This window comes from Choristoneura fumiferana, chromosome 5 (assembly GCF_025370935.1).
Source record: "Choristoneura fumiferana chromosome 5, NRCan_CFum_1, whole genome shotgun sequence".
In the NCBI taxonomy this organism is placed as follows: Eukaryota; Metazoa; Arthropoda; class Insecta; order Lepidoptera; family Tortricidae; genus Choristoneura; species Choristoneura fumiferana.
Genome location: NC_133476.1, coordinates 3750815 through 3777621, shown reverse-complemented (window position 1 = coordinate 3777621; position 26807 = coordinate 3750815). Strand labels below are relative to the sequence as shown.

Genomic DNA, 26807 nt, shown 5'->3' with positions numbered 1-26807 from the left:
GGGGGCCCCCTTAAATATTTATTCTGATCTATTTTTTGTTATATATATATATTATATCGACTACAGTTATACATAATCTGTGAAAATTTCAACTGTCTAACTATCATGGTTCATGAGATACAGCCTGGTGACAGACGGACGGACAGCGAAGTAGTATAAAGTAGGAAGGTTTCCGTTTATACCCTTTGGTACGGAACCCTGAAGAGGCACAAAAAGCTAAACCGTTATGTGGATACAAATGGGTGCGATGCGATATATGTATCACATGAGGAACCTTTCACAATAAAATATGAGTACACATTTGAACAGGAATACGAATCCATTGAATGTGCTTCCATTAATTTAAAGCACTTAATACAATTACTTTTCTTAATAAAACCACTTATATTTCAAGTGAGGTTTTTTATAAAGGTATATTTCTGTATTTTATATAGCACGTTTAAAACATTACTAGCGGTATATTGGTACAAGTGGCATGCTAATGTTAGCGTATATTGATGCAAGTGATAAAAACGTTTATAAATCAATAGATGAAGGTAAAAGAGCATCTGTTTTATTGTTCATTGCAAGCCATATAAGTATTTCATCTAAAAATTCATATACAATATAAAAATATCGTTAGATCAGTAATCTACGCATTACGCCGTATACTGGAGCAAGTGGTAATTAGCTCAGTATACCGCACAACTACAAGATGTAAAATACGCGTATAGTAGTGTATCTGCAATTTTCTCAAAAACTATAAGAAATTTCAAAATTCCATGAATACAAGTAGAAAGCAAATATTTTCTTTGGAATCAATGCAAAATTTTGAAAAGTTATATCATCAAATGAGAAAGTTACAGGTTTTGGAACCTTTGAACAGCTCTCCTGTAAATTTATGATTATGCACTTGTACCAGTATACGTAGGAGGTGTCGACATACAAACTTTACGAGTATACTTTACGTCTCTTAGTTTGGCCGTACTTTACTTACACTCTCTCTGTATTGTATTTAGTGGTGGAGTAAATAAATACTTTTTACTTTTACTTTACTTTATTGTTGTCATTAGATGACCAGGATAAAACTCCGTAAATAGTAGAAAACGCCAACAAACACGATCCAAACATAATTAAAGCAATACCAAAAGCATAATACCTTAATAGCAGATCATGGCAGTCGAAACTGCGCAGTCATGTCGATCATTCAATCGTTTGACAGACAAACACAAATGAGTTTATGCCACTTGGGCCTTCTACTTAATAAGCTTTGGATGACACATTTCCGAGAAAAATATTCCCATAATATAAGTATAAAAATCCCCCGATAATGTCACTTCAAAGCTCAATTTGTCAAAAACGGCTGAACCGATTTGATAAAACATTTCTAAAAACTTACATATAAAATACCGCATTCAAATCAGTTCACTCGTTTAGGAGCTACGGTGCCATGGCACACAGACACACATAGTGGGCGAACTTATAACACCCCTCTTTTTGCGTCGGGGGTGAATAAAAATAATAAAGGCGGTCAAGCCTACACGTTTTACAATAATTAAGTTAAAATTAGGTAAACGTTAGTTACGCACTTAATTTGGGAATAGCAAAATAATATGGGTACGTGTGTCTATAAATAAAGATAAAAATAATAATTAATTGTCAAAACTATAATAGTATTTAATTAAATACTAATAGGTATTGCAGGTATACTAAATACGAGTATATTGACCCGGATAACTCACGTCTTAAATCGAGTTTAGCTCGACATATTTCGAGCTAATCCGTAGCCCTATTCCTCTTAGGAGCAACACGACTCAGCGGCTGCTGCAACACGCGCACTGAGTTGCTATTGCGCTGCATTGCTCCTAAGAGGATGGGCTACGGATACGGATGAGCCAGAAACATGTCGGGCAAAACTCAATTTAAGACGTGGGAATATATATTTAATACTAGCTCCGCCCGCGTGGTATTCGGTTATCGCGCGCTGTTCCCCCGGGAACTGCATTTTTCCGGGATAAAAAGTAGCCTATGTCACTCTCGGGCCCATAAACTATCTCTATGCCAACCCAACTATCTCCATCGCTCCGTTGAAAGACAGACAAACACACAAACACACTTTCGCAATTATAATATTAGTAGTAGATGAGTGAGTCTCAGGGTAGTTCATGTTCAATATAGTAGGTATAGTTTTCATCGCGACGTAAAGTCAAAGTCTTCCGCGAAGTCTACGAAAACTAGCTATAATTTTTCCGGGAAAAAAATCCTATTTCATTCTCAGGTTATCGAACTAACTCCATACCAAATTTCATAATGATTGGTACTTTAAGTATGAAACCTAACTTACAAACTGACATTGGCATTAATATTAATTAGGATAACCTGTTGCCCGCGACTGCGTCCGCAAACATTTTTTTTATTGCTATCCCGTAAGAGCTACATAAGCAGTTTTCTCGAGTAAAAAATATCATAATGTACGAACATTATGATAGTTTCAGAAAAGGTTCTGAGTCTCAAACTAACACTATACCACTAGCTTTTGTGTTTTAAGTGTGAAGAGGAAGCCGACAACGCCAATGTGCTTTGCTAAGATAGTAACTGATGCATTTATAATACATATTATATTAGTATGGATGTATGGATTGAAGTGAGGTATGATATTTTTTATTGGGAAAATTCATTTGTTAATTATTCTTTATGATTCTGAATATAACACTTATAAATTTCATTTACCGCCTCAAGGCGCTATCAAATGGTTCGCCTCTCTTTCAATCAAACCGATCTTTCCCATAATCTGTTTAACGCTCATAACCATACCATAACCCTTACCCGTAACAGCCAATCAAGAACATTAAACCATAGCACAATTAAACAAAACCAGACCCAAAGGGAACAGCCCACTCTGTGACAGACGCCGACAAAGGCGCGCGCGCATGCCAGCCCCATCACTCCTAATTGTGTGATTTGAGAAATTCATTGTTGTCCGATAAATCTCAATCTACAACAAATTCATCCTTTGTAGCCAATCACGAGCTTCTAATTAAATGGAACGCTTTTTTCGATAATTTTCGACGTTTTCGATAACGTCTCGAAAGGCTGGTATTGTTTTCTGACGGACAGATATCTAGGGTTGTCATCGCATTGTTGGGAGTTGCCAAATCGCTTCGAGTTTATCATTGTTACTTTGTAAGTTGACCTATCAGTATCGAGCATCGGCGGAGTCATGCTCGAGGTATCTAAGTACTCGGTCCAGTCTAATGCGATATTCTTGGAAGCATTAGGATTAGAGAACTGATTTAGGAATACCACCGTAGAAAGTCGGTTACGCAAATAATAATTTTCCTTCTCGTTTTCATGTCAGCCGAAAGTTGTTCACTGCTGGATATAGGCCCCCCCAAGGCTCTCCACTCAGACGGGTCTTGTGCTTTCCGCGTATACCGCGTTCCGGCGATCTTAACCAGGTCGTAGCTCCATCTTGTTGGAGGCCTACCGACAAGCTCTTCTCCTGATCCCGGTTCTCTATTTAACAACAAGAGATTCACAAAGTGAATTAAAAAACGCATTGTCATTTATTGTGTATGCCATGAATAATGGCTCAGCTTGGTTTAATAGCTTATTCGGAGAAAGTCAAAATATTTTTATCCTATTCAGGCTATATCAAGCTATAAAGCTATATGAGTGTCAAAAATCTACCACCGTTTCGGAAAAATCTTTGTTAAAAAGGACCCACTAAGAAACTTAACCAGAATTAGATCTTAATGTCTTCTCGATAATAGATTTGAATTATCTGTTTGATACAGTCCGTTTCCGAATTTCAGAATTGGGGATGTGGTCAGGAGGTGTGATGCCCAGCATAGCTCGCTCCATGACTCTTTGTGCGACTTTTATTTGGTGCACGTTTGCCTTCGTGAGCGTACCATGTTTCAGAACCGTAAGTTAGGGCGGGCAAAACACACTGATCAAAAACTTTGGTCTTAAGGGGTTGTGGAAACTTGGCTCGAAAAACCATCCCCAATTTTGAGAAGGCGACCCATCCGAGCTGGATTCGTCTATCGCCTTCGCTTGGCCACCGTTGGTCGGATGACATTTGACAGTCGGTTGGTAAACTGTGGATAAGACTAGCACAGGACCGGGCAAAGTTGCGTGAAAATGAAGAGGCCTTTGCCCAACAGAGGGTGGATGTGGGCTGATTAGATTGATCTGTTCGATAGGTAATATTTCTTTGAATTTTGTAAAACGTATGCAATTTCCCAAAAACTTTCTTGTTTTAGCCCGTATGTAACATGGAACTTAAGCTGTCCTATATCTAGTAGCCTCTAGCTTATCAACGTGTGGCAAAAACTACGAATCGCGGCATTACGGCCGCCACGCAATTGCTATGTATAAAACAAATAACTTAATATTGCAGACATTCGCAACAAAATAATCATCGCGTGATTAAGATGCATCTGATAATAATGTAATAATAAAGTGCAGTTAAAATCGCGATGCGTGTAATTTTGATGCAGTGCATTCGTGTGAAATTTTACGATCGAGGTTTGACGTGATGGCTTTATTAGATTCTGCAGTAGCATTCCGCTACGAGTGGTATTCGTTTAGCTGAATAAAACTACTTTTTGCCCGCGACACTGTCCACGCAAAAATATATTACAATGAAAATTGACACACCTCCGAAACTATTGCGCCAACATTTCATCTCTTATTTCGCTTCGTTCATCTGTAACACTTCATCCAGTCTCAGTAGTTTGGGCTTTATGTTGATGATTTCTTAGTCTGCCAGTCATTCACCCATTCTGAAAGGGCTGCTATGTAATTCGAAGTTTGTATCATTTCGTTTCACTCTTCTATTAAATACTATAAACAAAAATGGGACGGCATGGTACGGTTATACGAGTACAGTGGTGTGGAAAAGTCGTAAGAAATGATGAAGTTAACATAGCTGCTCTTAATTAAATAACTTATTGCTTAAAACTCCCAGAATATTTCGCTTGAACTAAGCGATACTTCTGAAGCTTTTTCACAAACATTTGATATAAATCAACAATTTAATTCGCTTTTCAGAGTACATCTGACATCGTCGAATGACTTTACCAATCCAAAGCCTTTACGATAGCCAAGGGCGTAAAAATTAATTAAATCCATACCCCAATCGACTTAGCTTAATGAGTGACTTGTTCTGCGTCTGCGCATGAAATATAGCATATTGAGGTACTTGTAATTCAAGGAACTTCGGCGTTCTTTGGTAAATTTAATGCCCGTTATTTACTGGTTATAATATTAATATTGATGTTGTCTGTCACTGTATTAATTGAATCCTGAGAGTTCAATTTCATTGATTTTGATTAGTCTTAATGATTGTTACGAAAGCTAGAGCTATTGATATGTTCTTATTGTTTATTTTGTTTAGAACTAGTAGTTATATTAGATAAAGCATTTATTAAGCACTGGTTAAACAGGTCACCGTGATTAATTAGTATGTTATTTCCTATTTATATTGTAAAATTATTAGAACGCTTCGCTGACACACTAGGTTTGTGAAAATATCATTAACAAGTACTATACCAATTTTTAACCCCCGACGAAAAAAAGTCTGTCTGTGGCACCGTAGCCTTAAACGGGTGGACCGATTCGAATGCGGTTTCTTTTTATCTGAAACCAAGTTCTCTAGCGGTGGTTAAGCCATGTGTCATCAAAAACGTTTTAGCGGTTTTTGAGATATTGAACTTTGAAGTGTCAAAAAGTCGGGGTTTTAAATTTTTTGTTGGTTAGGTTATAAAAACTGTATGTGGTGGTAGAGATAAATAAAATCCGTCTATCCCATTACTATACTTCTGTCTACAAACGAAAGACGAAGCATTGGCAGGCCTGTGAAGAGTGCGAGAAACCGGTGGATGCAAGTGGCGAGTTCTCGTTCATTTTGGTGTTCTAAGGGGAAGGCTTTTGATCAGCAGTGGACGTCTTCCGGTGATGATGATGATGTACTTATGACTTACTGTTACATGATATACTGCGATCTTTGCGATCTTTGATTCTTTGTTTACTCTGTTAGTAATGAAAAAAAGTTTTATAAAGGTAAATTCTGAGGTGGCATTGAAGCTTTACAGCCTGATGTTATTAAACATACTAGCACTGTTGTCTTTAAAAAGGTATTGAAAATTCCTTATGTTATAAAAAATATGTTCCAGTAATTGGAAGAAATTTGTTTTCGACCAATTTCTACTCTAACATGCTTTACTTCACTTAATTTAATTTTTAATATAATAGCTTATTTTACTTTAAATGAAAACTCAATTAAAATGATTGAAGACAATGACAGTAAAAAACAGTATCCCCATACGGAAATAATTTGTCTTGCTGGATAATTTATGTCCAGCTTTACGGCCGAGTGATTTTATGGCAGGCCAGTGAATGGCAGCTTTACCTGTGTGTCGTGACGAGGCGTTTACTGTGATTTAATTTATGTTTATTAGTCACTTTGATTGTGATTTAAGTGGTCCTAAATCACAATTAACTTGTTATTTGAATTCAATTTATTGATTGCTAAATTGGATTAGTTTTCACGCACCATTTTTTGCTGAAGATTCAATGTTAAACATTCGCAAGTTTCTCTCACAGTTAAACTTACAGTTTTTTTTTAGACACATCATTCGTTTGTCGACGGAGACACCTGGCGCCTACCTAAATAAATTCTTGGTGGCTCTGTTGCTCCGGGACTTCGCCGAATCAACGCCCTGTAGTCTCATTAACTCATTTTACCGTTTTCAATGTGCATTAAACGGAAGTCTTCACCGCCATAAGGTGACCTCCAGCATTTCAGTGGCCACTGAATACTCTGAATACTCTCCACTACTCACCTTTTTGTCTGCGTGGATTTTTTTCGTGGCTATCCCAACATGATGACAGACAGATATACATTCATTAATATTATATCTCAAAATTAAATTCAGTATACAAAGTTTCGCATGGCAGTTGACAGGCAAAATATCGCTAGATGGGGTTAGCATCGTTAGGTGCGTTTGACGGTTGTCGTGCTTGCCAATTGGCTCATTCAGATTAAAGGTCATAGCTCATTAGATCCACCCGGCACCCGATCAGCACCGCCTCGCCGCGAGCGGTTAGTATTCTTTATATGGATTTGTATGGGCATGCGCTCATTACATCAACTCCGTAGCGTCACCGGATCGCCTCGCTCGCGACGGCGAGTAGCCCACTCGGTGATAGCTCGCTGCTCGTACGCAGCGCTCCCCACCCTCATTTCATAATAGACTACTCGGAAATTCGTGGATCACGCGACGTTCACTCGTTGACCACGCGAGGTCCACTCGTCAACGCGGCGTCCACCCGTGGACAACCTGTCGACAACGAGTGGACGCCGAAAGTCGAGGCGGTGCTGATCGGGTGCCGGGTTGCTCTAATGACTTGTGACCTTAATCAAACACAAACATAATACAACACAAATGTCAAAGTTCCTCCAAAAATCCTCCTTCACATGGTAATTTTTCTGAAGGTACTTTTGCGACGTGACTATCAACATTGTGACAGTTTGGTTGCCTTGTAAACGTTATGAGGCTGACCCTCTTTGTCAGAAATGAAGTGTTTTCGACATAAGTTACAATGTATTTAAAAAAATATTATTTTGTTTTCAGATTTGGATGCTGTGACAATGACGGAATAGGAACTGTATGAGCAATGTAAGTAAACTAAAATTAAAATTAAATTAAAATTAAAGTGGTAATTAACTTTCTTTAATTAGTCTATGGTATTGGCATCCTTGAGATGTGTGGGCCAATAGAAGCAACCGCATAGTGACAAAGCTGAGGTCTTAAGATTGAAACATACAGAGAGCGGTGGCGGGGCGGTGCGGCGCGGCGCGGAGGCGGTACCGGTTGTAATATTCGAGCTAACATGAAAGAGGGCACACAGAATACCACGCAAAACTTATTTCCCGCGCGGTCTATGTGTCCTCTTTCATCTTAGCTCGAATGTTACAACCGGTATCGCCTCCGTGCCGCGCCGCACCGCTCTGCCTCCGGCGACAGTGTGTTTCAAGCTTTATTTAAACAATACTCGAAATCCTAATCGCTTTCACGGCTTCTTTCTCTCACACTTTATAACATGAGGGTGGAAAGAGATGGCGAATGCGGTCCCAAGCGCCCGTTTGTTAGAGACAATACGGCCTCTGAATTACTGGCTTCATAGTGTGTGGGACGACGCAGCGTACACGCATATGCACATACCATCGTGTCAATCCTGGCCAAAACTCCTGGTAAGCAGAGTTACGCCAGTCTTACATAATACTAGCTTTTGCCCGCGGCTTCGCCCGCGTGAACTTCGGCTATCGCGATATGTTCTGCGATAAAAAGTAGCTTATGTCACTCTCTGGCCCATAAACTATCTAAATGCCGAAAATCACGTCGATCTGTCGCTCCGTTTTGACGTGAAAGACGGACAAACATAAAAACACACACTTTTGCATTTATAATCAATATGGATACGCATCCAAATCCAAATCATCCTGGTATACTTTTCTTGGTCTGTATTGTTGTCACTCTCTTGGTATCTCTCGCTCTCTTGGTATTGGTCTCTCCGTCACCCACCAAGTGATAGTATAAATTTAATCATCATCACGGCCTATAATACGTCTTATCTACTCATAGACATAGGCCCCTTAGGTTGAGAGGCTCCGGCCATAGTTCCTACACGGGAACGGGTTCCATCGGGAACTTCACACCCACCATCGAATTTTATCAACGGCATCACGTTTTGCACCACCGAGAACCATATTATAATACAATTTCGCACACTAATTCCAACAAACTCAGTGCTGCGAGCCCGGGATCGAACCCAGGACTCACTGCTTGAGAGACCATGAGTAGTAATTTTAAACGAAAGAAATAGAAAATTAAATTTTGGTCTAAAAAGAAAACACTGTTTATCTTTACGAATGTGATTTATACTGTGACAAACACTGTGCACAGTAGTATATCAGTAACTCAACGTCGAGACAAAACGTGAGTCTTGAATAAGTAAATTCTATGGTTTTGTGTACTGTGACGTATATCCACTACAGCCACAGCTTACAAAAATAAGCTAGCTCAGTGTGAAAAACCACAAGTAATCTCAAATATTAGACGACGTATTCGCCCTGTAAAAATATTATGAATCTAAATCTGTTGTATTTATTTGTAAAAAAAACAACACAATCTTTCTGGTGGACGATACTTTTTGTTGTCTATACTAAAGGGATAAGTTCGCCGTTTTCTATTTGTCTACATGACTACAATGAAGAGTTTACATAGTAATATTATAACTTGAATTGTCATACAATTTATTATACGTATCAAATTTCAAGAAATTTGATTTGCAAGCTTTTAGAATAAACTTTCATACAAATGTAATGTTGAAAGAGCTTCCAATAATAAATGGATTGATTTTTAATTCGCATTCCATTTGAGATCACAAGGACAAGCAAACGATTTGTTAAGTTCATAATACTTCAATCAACATAATAGTTCTGTATTTTTTGCAAATTGAACCAGATGTTCACATGTGAACCGATATTTGCTTGGTCATGAAGTATCATTGCCTTAATCGTTTTCGGAGCTAGTCGTGATCAAGTAGCCCCGCTGGTTCTACAACAGCTGCGTATTGTGAATGATGGAATTTAAAAAGTGTGGTCCCATCTTCAATCAATCGAATGAATTATTGACAATTAATTTACACATCCGCGACCATGAGATAGCTACGTCTACCCAGAAAATGTGTGTTCATGTAGCTCCTGAACCTCCACACTTTAAGAACAATGCACAAATCAAACAAACCCAACTATCACCACCACCACATTAGGCTGACGCGTTTTGAACTCAAACAGAGTTCATCATCAGAGTAACAACATGCTACTAGATGTTAGAATAAACTAAACGAACGGTTTAAGTGAAGTGAATGGCTGTGTTGCTCTGATGATGAGCTCTGGTTCAGTTCGAAACGTTTCAGCGCAGTGGTGGTGATAGTTAGATTTATGTGATTTGGGCTTACAGCGTTGAGGTGGAGGAGCTGTTGCATGGACGTACCATCAGCCAAATAAGTGGTCTATCAATTTTTAAACAAGTTCCTATCAAATGAATATGTCGCTAAAGTCGAACTTTCAAGTTGACAGACGCGTCTATTGGCATTATTGTTTTATGACATGCAAACGATTACCAACTTTAGGGTGGTAGACCACATATTTGGCTGATGGTACCTATTGTAAGAAGCAGTGGTGGCCGAATGGTTTGACCTATGGCCTCAAGCAGAGGATCGTGGGTTCAAATCCGGCTCGCACCGCTGAGTTTTTCCAAATTCATGTGCGGAATTACATTTGAAATTTACCACGAGCTTTACGGTGAAGAAAAACATCGTGAGGAAACCTGTGCAAACCTGCGAAGCAATTCAATGGTGTGTATGAAGTTCCCTCGCACTGGGCCCACGTGGGAACTACTGCCCAAGCCCTCTCATTCTGAGAGAAGGCTTGTGCCCAGGGGACGTATAATGATGATAATGATGACCTATCGTAAGATCGCGGTTGAGCAATTTGTTTATAGTTCACCAATCCTAAAGCCGCGTTTAGACTTGCAAGAAAAATCGCGCAAGTTGCATTACATTGCGGCGCTCGATTGACGACTACAAACTCGTCGGATTTACGGCCTCGCAACGATTTTTCCTGCAAGTCTAAACTCGGCTTAACAGACCCAGAGCACAGCGTAGTACAAATTTAATTCTAGAGCCCAGTTCCTATTTGTACCATTATGTACCCCTTTGATTTACCGCCGTGCCGTTTACCGATCTCGATAAAAGTCATCGAACAATTACACGCCGTTGTACTATATTAGACATTAATACCGGCCCGACTTGGAGCGACGTTCCGTTTGATTCATGTGTCTTCAATTCGCGAATGAAAATAACTGCCACATCCATTGCAATAGAATTGGACTCTATATAGAAGCATGAGAGCTTTTGTTGGAGTTCATCAGTACTGTGCATAGTTATAGAAAAGGGCTAGAACTGTCACGCTGGTTAAATACGCGAGGGCTATGGCTAAAAATCCATGTAGTTAGTAACACGTGGCTTCACACACGTAAATCTGACGTTCTGAGGCATCAGAAGGGTATCGGTTTCATGCATTTATATGGTTGCTTCCACATTTGAGTATCTGATGTAGGCTTGCTGAAAAAATATCGATACATCGATATATCGATGTCTTTGTGCGATACTTAATATATCGATATAAAATTCCAAGTATCACAAAGGTAAACAAATCGATATTTTTTTCAGACCAGTAAATATTTATAAGTTTTAAGACTAAGAAGTCCTGAAGAGAAATACGTTTTTTATGCTAACATCTTTTTAACAAATAATATTTTATGCATTTTTTGTTTCTGGTTGACTCGATTTGCTGTTTTATAATTTGGTTTTTAAGTTGGCAACTCTGTTTGCCAATTTCAACTTCAACTGCCTTCAAATTTTTAGAGCACGAATATTTTCTGTTAAATCATACCGATATATCGATATTTTTAATAAAAAATATCGATATATCGATACTTTATTGCATTTCCGACATCCCTAATCTGATGCAGTGTGTAGGTTGTAACGCATCACAGCTATACAGAGAGAGACAGAGAGCATCACAACACAACACGACGATAAATGTGAATGCGGATTTACGCGCTGACGTTCGCGATTGCGTTCAGCATCTCTTTCTACCCTAACCTTATACCGTATGACAGAAAAAAGAGGTGAAAACGATCGTGACTTAAGTGTGTTGTACAAATAAAGCCTCTGGTCTGTCTGACAGTCGAATTGGGAGGGGTTTCCAAAAAAATTCCGTCGAAAATTACGCTGAACCCTAAAAGCTTGCGCAGTAGGAGAGGAAAATACAATCGTTAAACTGTGTTCAGCTGGGAATTTTCTTCGGTTTTGTTAAAGATAATTTATATTTTCATTTATTTTATTGGTGTAAATAAAAGTCATTCCCAGCAACCATCTTATTTACATCGTTGCGTGCGGCAATCAAACTGTCTGTTCATTATTAGCTCTGTGGTACAGCAAGCGGTACCAATTGTCTTAGAGATTTAAATTGATTTATGGGACAGCGTCCCGTCCGTCACCGTGGCGGTCGTAAAGTCGGATCGTGTCGGTGTCGTTACGCTAGTTTACGCTCTTTGATGTTACGCTAAATCTTTTCTGATTTATCGGCGGAATTTGCACCCTTGGTTAGATTTATGGGTTCCTGGAAGCTATTAAAATAGGGATTAGTGGAATTCTTACAGACGTCAAGATTGCGCTGTGTGTTGTACTTATAATTCCACGGTTTTGCTTGCGTGAATGAGAAAGTGAGAAAGAAAGAGCACTAGATTATTATTTTGGTTCCATCAGTACCACCACCTTATAGTAATAGGACTAACGGACGGATAAATGTGATGCCGTCTCTGTTTGTTTTGTTCGAATAGACGGAGACGGCATCACATTAATTCGTCAAATAAAACTAATCAATGGGTGGTGAAACAGCCTCTTAACTACTAAAACTAACAATAAAACTAGGTTGCGATGAGGTCTGCCAGATGAATTGAAATTCCGGGATGTTAAATCGCATAGGAATTTTCAAAAATTGTATAATGATCATTTAATAATATGAATTCAATAATATTACCTAGGCTCGTGAGGCATAATTATTTGAAAAAATATATACAAAATTAAACGGTCACGATTGTCAGGAACAGTCCGACTAGTTGCCACCGGCGTGAATGCTCACCTATGAAAACGATCTTCCAAAAAGATCGAAACTAGTCGTACCGTGTCTGACTTATAATCGTGAATTGAATGGTTTAGCTTTGTAATGATCATTTGCTATGTATTTATATTGACTAGGTAATCACTCGAGTGCTGGCCCTGTTCCAATAATTACCATCTTTAGTTTTATATCATTAGCAATAGAGAGAGAGCAAGGAAATTCTTTTAGTTCATTCCTACATAATAACTTTTATTTTATAACTAGCCGTTACCCGCGACTCCGTCCGCATAGAACTCGGTTATCGCTATCCCGCGGGAACTATGGAAATCAAACTAGCTGTAACTTCATCTAAATCGGTTCAGTGGTTTAGACGTAATACATACATACATAAAAATCACGCCTGTATTCCCAAATGGGGTAGGCAGAGCACACGAAACGTTACCGCTTCGGAGCCACTTTTAGCAATTTTAGGTCTTAAGTTTGACAAAAACGGTACAATAGTGACAGGTTGCTAGCCTGTCGCCTACGGTGTACCTTAACGTAATGAAGTAGCAAACAAACAAACATATTACAAAGAAATAAGTGGGAAGATATAGGCATTATCATGTCGACACTGGGACATTTACAAATACAAATAGTTTATTTCTGAAAATATTAAAGACGCAGATTACATTTGTGCTGACCCCCACAAAAGGCAAGGCTTGCCTGTCCCTTGCCCTTGGCAATGCTTGGGTTGGCTTGGCTTGGCTTGGCCTTGTGGTGTGTACCTTGCACACGAACATTGCAAGTAAAATCATCCCAGCCTATATACGTCCCACTGCTGGGCACAGGCCTCCTCTCAGAACAAGAGGGCTTGGGCCATAGCTCCCACGCGGGCCCAGTGCGGATTGGGAACTTCGCACGCACCATTGAATCGCTTCGCAGGTTTGTGCAGGTTTCCTCACGATGTTTTCCTTCACCGCAAAGCTCGTGGTAAATTTCAAATGTAATTCCGCACATGAACTTCGAAAAACTCAGAGGTGCGAGCCGGGGTTCGAACCCACGACCCTCTGCTTGAGAGGCGATAGGTCAAACCACTAGGCCAACACGGCTTCTAGCAAAGCAAGTAAAATAAAAGCTTATAAATATAAATATCACGGGACAGTTCACACCAATTGTCCTAGTCCCAAAGTAAGCTTAGCAAAGTTTGTGTTATGGGTACTAAGCAACGGATAAATATAATTATATAAATAGATACATACTTAAATACATATTAAACACCCAAGACCCGAGAACAAACATTCGTATTTTTCATACAAATATCTGCCCCGACACGGGAATCGAACCCGGGACCTTAAGCTTCGTAGTCAAGTTCTCTAACCACTAGGCCATCTGGTCGTCAAAAACACTGTGCTTATAAAAACACTGTGTCAGAACTAATCACTTTTATTTTACAAAGGTATCAAATATCGTCATGAGTTTATTCCAATAAAGACTCCCATCTTCGACGTCCCGTGCTGCAAACAGAATTGAGGGACACGACACCTCAATTATTCAGCTAACACGTCGCGAGCTATTCCAGTGCAGTGGAATTAGATCCGTGTTCTGTTTCTGTCACATTTGCCGTCCCGACAAGGAATTGACCTTTACGTGACATGCTGAGGCTGTGACTGAGTGCATGTGGGAACAATGGCATCAACAATGTGTCCTAAAAAGTACACTTAGGAAATACTAGTACACTTGGGCCTGAAAGCAATGCTCGGACGGAAGTTCCCCTGCGTGATCGAATCAGACATGTAGTAGAGCCTCACTGGAACCACTTGCTGGCTATAGTACGAATGGGCCGGCTCGACCGGGTTAGTACCACACTCCCACAGAAATAGTAGTTTTGCTACTGTGTTTCGTCCGGTGAGTGGGAGATCCGGAGGCCCAAATACCCTCCCTTAAGTCTGGCAATGCACCCGCTGTCCTAATAATGCTGTAGGTGTCCATGGGCGGCGGTGATCACTTATCATCAGGTGACCCGTATGCTCGTTTTCCAGCTATTTAATTTAAAAAAAATGACGAGATCAGCAGGAGAAAAAAGTTACTGACAGTTCTGAGAGTTGACAGACTTGAGTGACAGTCATCATCATCATCAGCCGGAAGACGTCTACTAACCGAACAAAGAGCCACACACTTAGAACGCCACAATGAACTACAACTCGCCTCTTGCATCCACCCCTTGCCCGCAACTCTCACGAAGTCACTCCATTTAGTGGGAAGCCTGCCAGCGCTTCATCTTCCGGTTCGTGGTCGCCACTCGAGGAATTTTATTTTGAGATACTCTCTGGTAATTAATCTCAATCTCTTAGTTTAGTTAAAACATTTCCAACTTAACTAACTGATCTGGTGAAGCCTGTGAAGTGGGACGACAGGAATAAACGAATCAGTCTGACTGTTCGTCCAGATTAAAGTTATTTTAAACTGTTCGGCCATATTGATTTAGTAATAGTCCGAGTGATTTAATATATTTAGAATGACAAACATATGATCGTGTGGAATTAGGCTAGACGACTGATTAGCCAAGTGGTTAGAGAACATGACTATAAAGCTTGAGGTCCTGCGTTCGATTCGTGGTCGAGGCAGACATTACCTGTGGGGACCTGTTTAGCGTCATGTATGTCTTTATTTGTTCTATGTTTGTTCCTATGTTTGTTTTTTATGGCGTTAAATAAATGTATTTTCTTTCTTTCTTTCTTTCTTTTCTTTCATTACAGGGACATATATAGGGTTCCGGTTGTCACTCTTGAGGTACGGAATCCTAAAAGACCTGACCAATTTCCTTTACCATTCCCATACTAATCAACACCGCATCAAAATCAGTCAATCTGTTTTCAAATCCACACAAATCGTCAACTTCCATTGTGCCAGACAAAAGATTTAATCGTCTGTGCCCAGTACGATTCCCACTTTTATCCATTGTCCAATAGCAAGAACTCATTACAGTGGGATCCGCTCCGAATTTGCGATTAATCCTGCAAACGCACTTGCTTGATTAGTAGCAGCGTTTTTCTATCGTTTTTCTAAAGCGTCAATTGGGATGTCTCAGTTTTTGACAACATATAATAAATCGAAAACCATTAGGAGAAATAGGCTTTGTGAAGCGTTTTCAGAAATCAGATTCCAAAAATGTGATAAACTGAATTAAATAAACAAAATTTAAGTAATGACCCTCATTTGACCCCTGCAGTGTCTCGTCACAAAGGCAGTTATAAAGCAGGTCTACACTCTTAAGCACTGAGGCCTTCCTCATATACCTTCAATTGCTTCGGTTGGAAGCGGCCTGCATCAACCATGAAACCTGCGGCTTTAATCAGGTCATCCGTCCATTTCGTCGGTAGACGTCCTATGCTGCGAAATCCATATAGACAATCGAATAGAAATTCGCAAAAACTTTCGTGGGAGTTCCCAGAAAGTTGTTGCCCAGGGTGCACCGGTCTAAACGGGTCGGCGGAGGGTATAGGGGCGCCTTTTTGACCCTCTATCACAGGGAAACTATCTGCTATATTATCTGCTGTTGATTAGTACATCTCATTGAGTTCACTCCTTTGCCTTCAATAGAAGTTAGTGGCTCTTCTTCATAGCGTGTATTCGCTCACTGTCAGGCACACATCTCTCCAATCTCTCTTCATCCAGCTCATTTGTCGGTTCCTCTCTTCTGGAGTGATTCTTCTCTGTCCTTTACCTGTGCAAAGTGATAATTTATGTTCTTTAAACCTGTTAAAAAACTTTTTTTCGCTATCCTTTTGTAACAATCTTTCCACAAATTTATTGCTGACAGCTTTCAGGTTTACTATTGTCACGGAACTAGGCGACAAAGTTTTTATACTCAATTCAAATGTAAAAACTTAGTCCTTGAATTTTCAATTACTTTCTCACGCTTTACAAGAGCGTTTTATACAATATAAAAACGCGGCGATTTTCCACCGCGTGCGTCCTATCGCCGCTTAAACGCCGTTTCTCCATTGCCTCTCCGATAATGAGCTTTACTCGATTCCGTCTATTGTCCAATACATTTTTACTGGAGATTTGATTGAAATCCATCAGCATTGTATTGATTGTATTGAGAGTTCAGTTTGATTTTCGTTTAACTAAGAACGTACAGACGTAACTGCATCTTAACTAAAATTACAAATGCAAGTGTGAGTTGGTTTGTTATGCTTTGACGGTTAATGTTTAATTTTAACCGATTCTTGATGTCCTGGGAAGGAGATTTCTTAGTTTTTTTCTCGGAAAATTGTATCGATCTTGTGAAATAGCTATAAACGATTTTTTTGCAGATGAAGTCGCGGGCAACCACTAGTGCTTAATAATAAAGAGGTTGATTTTGTTGGTTTATATGTATTTTTTTTTCATCTCACTTGAGGTGTATCTCAATGGTTCTGTAACAGCCTATTCACTCTAGCCATTAAAAAGCCCTAGGTTTCAAGCCTAATGTTAAGAAATACAGAGGATTTTTTTGGAAATTTCTTTCATCAACAGATTTTTAGCGCAAGTTTCAAGTCAATGCAGCTAAAAATTTACGGGCATATGAATCAAACCATCATATGTGACAATCCGTAGCAAAAGGGTCCTTATGGCAGGCTGCTATAAGGACCCTTTTGCTACTAATTGTCACATATTATTTTCACGAATCCAAGTTAAAAAATTGTAACTAAATACCAATCCTTTAAACACCAACATCGTTCTGCAAGTTTTAGGTCATCAACATCACTTTTACGTTGACTTCGTTCACACTCCTCCCTCCCATTCAAGATCCAACCTTATCAGGTACTTAATGTACCACCATCATCATCGTCTTATCCGCCTCAGGACGTCCACTGTTGGACATATGCCTCCCCCATAAACCTCCAGTTGTTTCAATTGGAAGCTCCACCCGTGAAACCGCGGCTTTAACCGTGTCATCCGTCCATCTCGTCGATGGACGTCCAACGCTGTGCTTGCATTGCTCCATTCGAAAACCTTTCGGCCCCAACGGCCATCAGCTCTACGTTCTATGGCCTGCCCATTGCCATAACAACGACCTAATTCGCATGGCTGTCGGTGACTCTCGTCAGTGGCGTAGCTAGGTGGACAAGGGCTCCAGTGCATAGAGAAAGAATTGGGTCCTCACCCCCTTTTTCCACGTACATAGCTTGAACTTAAATTGGCCTCCAACATTATATATAGGAATAAGAATAGGATACAGTAAGTTAAACTTATCCCTAGTAGGCTCGAGGCTCGAGCCTGCTCATAAGGTTTTTTTCCTCTCTTTTTCTTTTATGCTCCTCTCGTCAAAGCTTAAGTTTAGAAGGCCCCTGAGCTCCGGGGCCCTGGTGCACTGCACTACGCTACGCCACTGACTCATTCGTATTTCATGTACACATTTTTAAATAAACATGTTGCGCTATGCAATGCCGCGGCAACGTTGATGTGCATCTAATATAGGTGACGCGATGCGACGCGACGCAATATCGCGCTGTCTCGTCGCGCGCAACGTCTGTCACCTTGACAGACATCCTGACTGCAGGGTTGTCAGCGCTTTGTTCAAAAAGTAAATAATAATAATAATATCTTGGGACAAATTATAACAATTGAACTAACCCCAAACTAGGCAAAGTTTGTACCATGGGTGCTAGACAACATAATTGATAAATATACACACATTATATATGAAACGGATACAAAATTCAGATCTATTGTCAAGAAGACATTAATATCAAAGGCGTATTATAGAGTTAATGATTATATCAAAACTGTATTCTTGTAAAATAATGGCAAATAAATTATTTTTGTTCATACATTCAGTCAGGTCTGCCTTTGAATGTGTGATTATCAAAGCTTGAAATACACAGAGAGCGGTAGCGGGGCGCTGCGGTTGTAATATTCGAGCGACCGTGAAACAGGGCTCACAAAATACTGCGTAGGAAATAAGCGTGGAGCGGTATTCTGTGTGCCCTCTTTCACGTTAGCTCGAATATTACAACTGGCACCGCCTCCGCGCTGCCGCGCCGCTCCGCGCTGCCGTGCCGCCTCGCTACCGCCTTCGGCGTCAGTGTGTTTCTAGCTATAGTCACAGACTTGCCCATACGGACCGATCCAAATGTGACATCCTATATATACCGCCTGCACCAAAAGAGGTAGGTACAAGTTATTTAACTCTGAATGGATGCCCCACGATGGCTATCGGTGCCGCGGCAGACCAAAGCTGAGAAGGCAAGAATGATCTGGACGCGTTCTCCAGTGATTGGTCAGACATAAAATAAGTGCAGTCCAGGCGATTTGGAAATGCATTTTTTTTAAATATATTTTAAACAAAGTTTTAAGTTGGCAACCCTAGTGCACTCTTCTAAATTGGAGTTTTCCTGACTCCATCTTGCATTTGCTCATTCTTAGAGTTTTCCAAATGCAACTTTAACTCCAGTGGTACCAGTGTTAATTTGTTAACCCTACTTGAGATCTGTAGACTTAGCAAAACATAGAAATGTCTTTTGAATTTAGATAATTGTAAATATACGTAATTTATTTTTAAATCAAAGAGGATAATCAAAGCGAGTATACAGTTATTTACGCACAATATATACAGAAGTTAGATTGTAAAAAAGAAAAATAAACTGAAACTAATTTATTCTAAGCCTTAAATCTGTATTTACAAATACCAACCAGATCGCTAAGCGAGTGACTTTAAACCATTTAAATGTACGAGTATATATTATTTTTCTACTATAAAATATAGCGTTGGCAGGCGTCCCACTAGGTGAATTGAAGACGTCGTCAGAGTTGCGGGCAACTGGTGGATGCAAGTGACGAATTGTCGTTCAATTTGGAATTCTAAAATAATACATTGTGCCTTCATGGCGGTAAATAAGGAATTACGAACGAGAGTCTATTAGAAGCCCGAAGTCGAAGACGAGAGCTTTAATGAGTCGATGTTAGTAATTCTAGTACCGCCCGTGCGACATACAATGTTTTTCATCACATTTGCGGGTAAAATTGTATATTTGTAAAAGAAAAACTAATATTTTTTCAAAAATTGCCGATACCGCTGACTGCGCTCTTGGCAGCGCCAGCTTCCCGCCGCCAGCTATCCGAGCTGGACTCACACTTGTCTACGATTGTCTTCATTTAATCCCTGAGTCACTTACCTACATCAAACAGCCCAACGAATACATCGAGCTCCAACACCTTGAAATTCCACAAAAAACCAGAATGGTAATTGCTTCTAATTTATTTTTTTAATCTATTAGCATATTAGCATGGAGCATGACCTTTCTTGCGCTTGTATGCGCGGGCGCCGGTGGTCCGACGCATTTGCATTTCTGTACACGCGAACTACGTGCGAGCTTTGAAATGTATTTATCGCGAGATAATTATGTCGATTGTGGAAGAACTAAAGTCACCGACATAGCTAGAATATGCAAGTTGAAGTGGCAATGGGCGGGTCACATCGCTCGAAGAACAGATAACCGTTGGGGAAGAAAAGTCCTCGAGTGGCGACCTCGAACCGGAAGACGAAGCGTTGGCAGGCCTCCCACCAAGTGGACTGACGACATCGTGAGAGTTGCGGGATACCGGTGGATCTAAGGGGCGAGTTATTGTGGCGTTCTAAGAGGGAGGCCTTTGTTCAGCAGTTGACGTCTTCCGGCTGATGATGATGATGATGATGAATTATGTCGATTGGGGAATCGGGATAGTAAGTGCGAATTTGGTTTACGGAACCCTCATCGTACAAGTCCTTTCCCTACGGTCGTTTTTTAGAGTTAGGTACGTAGCCAAAATGGCAAAACGGAACCTATATCGTTTTAATGAATAATTAAACCTTTATTTAATTTTATTTTATTTCGTGAGTAATAAATTAACCCCAACTCAAGCAGAGGTCGGTCGAGGGGGTCGTGGATTCGAAGCTAGGCTCGCCTTTGATTTATCGAAATTTATGTGATTTTTTTTTTAATGTCAGTATTCCTACGGGAACGGAATTCATACACTTCGAATCATCAAAAACTTGCCCGCTAAGTCTAGGGACATTAAATTAAGAACATTAAGGGGCCGTTTCACCGTCCATTGATTAGTGTTAAGTGACGGTTAAATGTGATGCGGTCTCCGTCTATTCGAACAAAACAAAATTAAATAGAGACGGCATCACACCTAACCGCCAATTAACACTAATCAATGGATGGTGAAACAGCCCCTAAATATAGTATTTTTTTGAGATACCCATGTAAATGTATTTAAATGCCAAAATTTATATTTAACTTCCTAATGGATCACGGAAATGAAGCAACGGGCAAGAGCCAGTATATCATTATTTTAACTAAAGATATAACCTAACCAACAACAAGTTGGAAACCCCCGACTTTGTCACTTCAAAGTTCAATATCTCAAAAACGGCTGAACCGACTTTTATTAAACATGTCTAAGAACTATCGCTAGAAAACCTGTTTTCAAATAAAAAAAACCTCATTCAAATCGGTCCACCCGTTTAAGAGCTACGGTGCCACAGACAGACAGACACACATAGCGGTCAAACTTACATATAACACCCCTCTTCTTGCGTCTGGGGTTAAAAATAATAATATGCGACTTCATTAGGTACTCAAAGTAACTTTGGCCCCGCGACCTATTTACCTACTCCTGACCTAGACCTATACTTCTTGAGTTGAGACCAGTTTGAACATAGTAAAATATGACTTTCACCTGATATATGATAGGATCATTAAGCTTTTGATGTTATGTTGATGATGAATGATCATTCCAGGCTTCTAGATAACAAGTTGAAGGAGATTTATAGAGTCTGTACGATACTAATTAAGGACCCACTTGTAGGGAGCAGAAATTACAATTTCTTTCTTAATTTTGAAACTTTTTGAATTTTGAATTTTGAATGCAGTCATTATAGTGTGTAGTTTAATCTGCGAGGCTACTCCCGAAATTCGAAAATCAAAGTTTGTATCATTCCGTCCCTCTGACGTTAATACTATTTAATACGTGAGTATGAGGAACGGTACGATACGAGTACGAACTTCGATTTTCGGAGTAGGCCCTCTGCACATACTTTACTGTATTTCGTCGTTGAAGTGGCAATGGGCAGGCCATATGGCACGGAGAACAGATAGCCCTGAGGCCCGAAAAGTTCTTGAATGGAAACCGCGGCAAGCGCAGTGTAGGACTACAACGAGATGGACGGATGACCTTAAGGCCGCGGGTTCACGGTGGATGCAAGCTGCTTCCACCCGAAGCAACTGGAGGTTTACGGGAGAGGCCTATGTCCAACAGTAAATGTCCTATGGCTGATATGATGATAATGATGATACCCATACTAATGTTATAAATGTGAAAGTATGTGTGTTTGTATGTTTGTCCGTCTTTCACGTCGAAATGGAGCGACGGATTGGTGTCATTTTTGGCATAGAGATAGTTAAGATTGGTTTTTTGGAATCTTTTTGTATTTTTTATTTCAATTCCAAATTTTTACTTTTACGGTCATCCCGTAAAACCTAAATTGAAAAACCAAACTGAAAATATGGATGCACAGAAAAACCAGAATAATAAGACCAACACTGGGAATCGAACACCACTGTTGGTCAAGGTTTTTCTGTGCATCTATATTTTCAGTTTGTATTTTCAATATAGAGATAGTTTATGGGCCAGAGAGTGACATAGTCTACTTTTTATCCCGGAAAAATGCACAGTTCCCGAGGGAACAGCGCGCGATAACCTAATTTCACGCGGACGTAGTCGCGGACAAAAGCTAGTCTGTAAATATAGCGGTCCGATGTCATCGAAAGAGCTGGCTGAAAATCAGCGCTGGGGTGTTTTAACGTTTCAGCATTATGCTGAGCCAGTGTCCGATTATTATTTTTTGTCTCTTGTGTTCATGCGAATAAATTTATTTTCTTTCTTTCTTTCGGTCTAAAGTCTGGTAATTCAATAAATAATACCTACTTTTTACCGACGATCGAATAGTCGAGGGGTTAGAGAATCTGACTTCAAAGCTTGAGGCCCTGGGTTCGAGCGCTGGTTGGGGCAGATTTTTATGAAGATGCAAATATTCGCTCTTGAGTCTTGGGTGTTTAATATCTATGTAATTGTATTTACGTATATGTTTATCATTTATATAATCAGTATACAGGTTCTCTAAGACTAGAATATCCGGTTGTGAAGGATTTGCTAGAAATTATACATTGATGAGTTCTATCGAATGGGGTTTCTCTATTTGTAATTTTTTCCTTATTAGTAGTACCTACCTGGGCGATCTATCAAGCTTTGCTAGCAATTTTTTTGTTATAAAAGTTAACAACATACATTTTTTAGGAAAAAAGACCAGACAGATTGATTGTTCGCCCTTAAAAACCCGACACAGGAAATTTATAAAAATAAATATACAAGAATTGTTAGTTTTAAAGGCATTAGATTCTTGCAGTACAATTCATCTAAGTACATAGTTAGAGATGTTCTCAATTTTATGGTTTGTTCAATTTCACTAAAAAAAAATGAGACAACTAGGCACAGCCTATAATTTAGTCCACAAAATAATCTAATCTCATTTCTTTTGCGCGCGCAATCGCACCTCACTCTTTAAGCATTAACTTGCGAGTCAGGCTGCGCCCGCGCATTTGCATAGCTTCATTAGGGACCTCCGATATCGGACAGTTTTTTTTTTCTTAATCACCCTGCGTGAGGTCCAACGCCTTAATTATAATTGCACAGATAGTGCCTTAGTTAATGTGAATAATGGAGTAGGCTTAATCAGTGTACGGATACTATATTTTTGCACTTTTTTTAAATACTGAAAACCCTTAATTTTCTATTTTTAACCCCCGACGCAAAAAGAGGGGTGTTATAAGTTTGACCGCTATGTGTGTCTGTGTCTGTGTCTGTGTGTGTGTCTGTCTGTGGCACCGTAGCTCTTAAACGGGTGGACCGATTTGAATGCGTTTTTTTTAGTTGAAAGCAGGTTTTCTAGCGATAGTTCTTAGATATGTTTCATCAAAATCGGTTAAGCCGTTTTTGAGATATTGACTTTGAATTGACAAAGTCGGGGATTTTCCAACTTATTGTTGGTTAGGTTATTTTAAATGTTTAGTCTCGTAACAAAATGGTATAATTTGAAAAGGAAACAGTTAAAAAAAATGTAAGTTAATTTTCTCGTCTTGAAAAATTGATTTATTGAAAAATTAACATGCATTAAAAAATCTATTGGTTAATAATAGTGTGACATTGTAATGATGCTTTTGATTTACTGTATCTGTATGTGTGTACTTTGATCTTCAAACTAGATGATCACGTTAAAGTCAAATGCCATTTTATAAACAAAATGTGAAGAAAAGCAGATTGTTGGGTTTGTGTGAGTTGTGTGTATTCTTACAGTGTAGAGCTGGAAGAGCTGCGTGAAAACACATTTGTTGCACAGACGTAGCTATTATAAGATCGGGGGTAAAGCAGTTTTAGTTCATTGATATGGAACTCTGCGAAGCAACGCCTGATTCAATAACTTGTATAAATCATACATATCTAATAGGGAATGTTAGGCAAAGCTCTGCTCAGGGGGCGACACTAGCGCAAACCGCCATCGCCATGACAACGTCAGTTCTCTTTATAGTTTGCAGCCATGACTGATCATGAATGACATATTTATTAGTTAAAAAAATGACATGATATTTACTCGATAGTAACGATAGAGCTATATTTCCAAAAAAATATTGATTTAATATGATATTATGGCATCTTTATGGACCGGACATTTAATAGTATTTATGCAACAGTTGTATAACAGGGTTCAAAAAAGGTGAGTGGCGTGAGTTACGATGTGAGCTTTGTAAGAAAAAGACGCCACGAGCTTTTTTGACTTACTTATAAAACGTTGCATACAATACTTTTTCTTCGGCTGGATACTTATAAATTACAATACAAAATTAGAGAAATAGTAAACTTTAAACGTTTTCATATTTTAGTAAAAAGTATGGCAAACGCAAAGAGAAGGTAAACAACAATAAACAAGTGACAAATATGAAAATGACAAAATTTGTCTAAGTTAAATTTTGTTTTTGATTCACGTTTACTTGCCTGTGACGATGTTAAAATACGCGTTACTTATGTTGGCAGCGTTGGCAGGCTATGGATTATGTTCGGAAAGTTTTTATTCTGTATAAAAACCATATAAAATATGTAACTGGCTGCACCTTAGCCTGTCCGAACGTACGAATTAAGAAAAAAAAAAGTAAGTGGTTGCAGTTTGCAGTATCGTTTTAGCAACATTACGATACAGTGCTGTTATGGGGAATAGACAATATAGACTTTTCCAGAATCTTGTTATGTATGCTGTTATATTACTGTTCGTGATTAAGTAAATCACAGATTACAGAATAGGAGTAGAAAAAAAACATTTATAAATTCAAAAAACTGTACGGTTTTAGCTAGTGCTGCATTTTGACGGCAGAACATTGCAGTATTATTCCCCATTCATTGGTTGTTTGGTTGCATCGCAAACTTAAATTCTTTAAACGTCATATTTTTCGTCTCATTCCTTTTCTATCTGACCATCATATATGGCTGAGACAGCCGAAATATCATGCCAATTTGATTTTCCGCTCCCTGTGATAGCGGCCCGGTCGATCTGTCATATCAGCGATACTATCTATTCAAGATAGCGACTTGAGATGTATTTTCTATATCGATATGGACTGATGCACTTAGCGTTAATAAAGGTGAAAAACTTAAGTAAATGCCATTAGTAAGTAGTATTTATAATTCAATTTAATAAATTAAATTGGCATTGATTACTTAATGGTCGTCTGTATATTTGCAAAATAACGTTTCACATGAAACTACCGTGAGACTCACTCATATTAAATATATTGACCCGGTTGATTGATATATTGTTCCCTGTGCCTGTGGCAAGAGCTATATTGGAGAGACTGGACGAAACGTTTCCACAAGGGTATCGGAGCACATACGCAGTATGAGGAAACAGGACGACAAGGGGTCTGCTGTGGCCGAGCACTCAATGGACTCTGATTCGACGCACTATATCAGATTTGATAAGGTATCTGTACTTGCGAGAGAGAAATTTTTCATTCCGCGGAAAGTGCGTGAAGCCATCGAGATTAGGCGTCGGCCGAATTTCAACCGGATAGTGGTTGGACGGTACCTCCGAGTTGGAAAACGGTGTTAAATACTCGTGCTGCGTCATCGGTGTGTGAACGTACCTTTACAGAGCGATGTTGTTAGTGTTGTGTGCTACCCTACATTTGACAGTTGTAATGATGATGAAAACGCGGGTAGTTGTGTGCCGGTGTCAGTTTCGTCGGGTAGTCGCGCGAGCAGAGCGGCGGCGCGCAGTGCGCGTGTTGCAGCAGCCGCTGAGTCGCGTTGCTCCGGAGACGAAGGGCTACGGATTAGCCCGAAACTTGTCGAGCTAAACTCGATTTAAGACGTGAGTTATCCGGGTCAATATATTTAATATAACGTTTGACCTTTGTTTGACTTTTATCGTAAATAAACGTTTTGTAACTAAACTGCCAAATCCTAACACTGCCAGGTGACAGAAGACACTATGTTTTTTTAAATACCTGATTGTGACGGGCAAAGGCAAACGCAGTTTTTAACGCCATGGAAACTATGGTTAGCTATAATTCCGGTAACTTATAAATGAGATATTTTTTTAAAAACCCATTTAAAACCAAAATCCTTCAAATAGGTGTCATAAATTCGCATATTGTATGAAAATAAATAAATAAAAAAACATTGTTTTTTTGAGACCAATGCCAATACTTTATTGTAACGATGGTATTTGTATAGGTTTTAAAATATACCCGTGTGGTGTCGGGTTTGAATTACACATCTCCATTTCTTCCGCGGATGCCGTAAGAGGCGACTGAGGATATAGGTTTAGGTATACTGCGAAGCGTCAGGCTAGCAACCTGTCACTATTGTACCGTTTTTGTCAAACCTAAAACCTAAAATTGCTAAAAGTGGCCCCGAAGCGGCAACGTTTCGTGTGCTCTGCCTACCCCGTTTGGGAATACAGGCGTGATGTTTGTGTATGTGTCAAAATAATAACATTGTG

The 26807-nt window shown here is 39.5% G+C and overlaps 1 pseudogene; it reads left to right on the top strand.

Moving 5' to 3' along the window:
* The window catches only part of LOC141427701 (protein tiptop-like), a 360719-nt pseudogene that overhangs the window by 27566 nt on the left and 306346 nt on the right, over positions 1-26807 (top strand).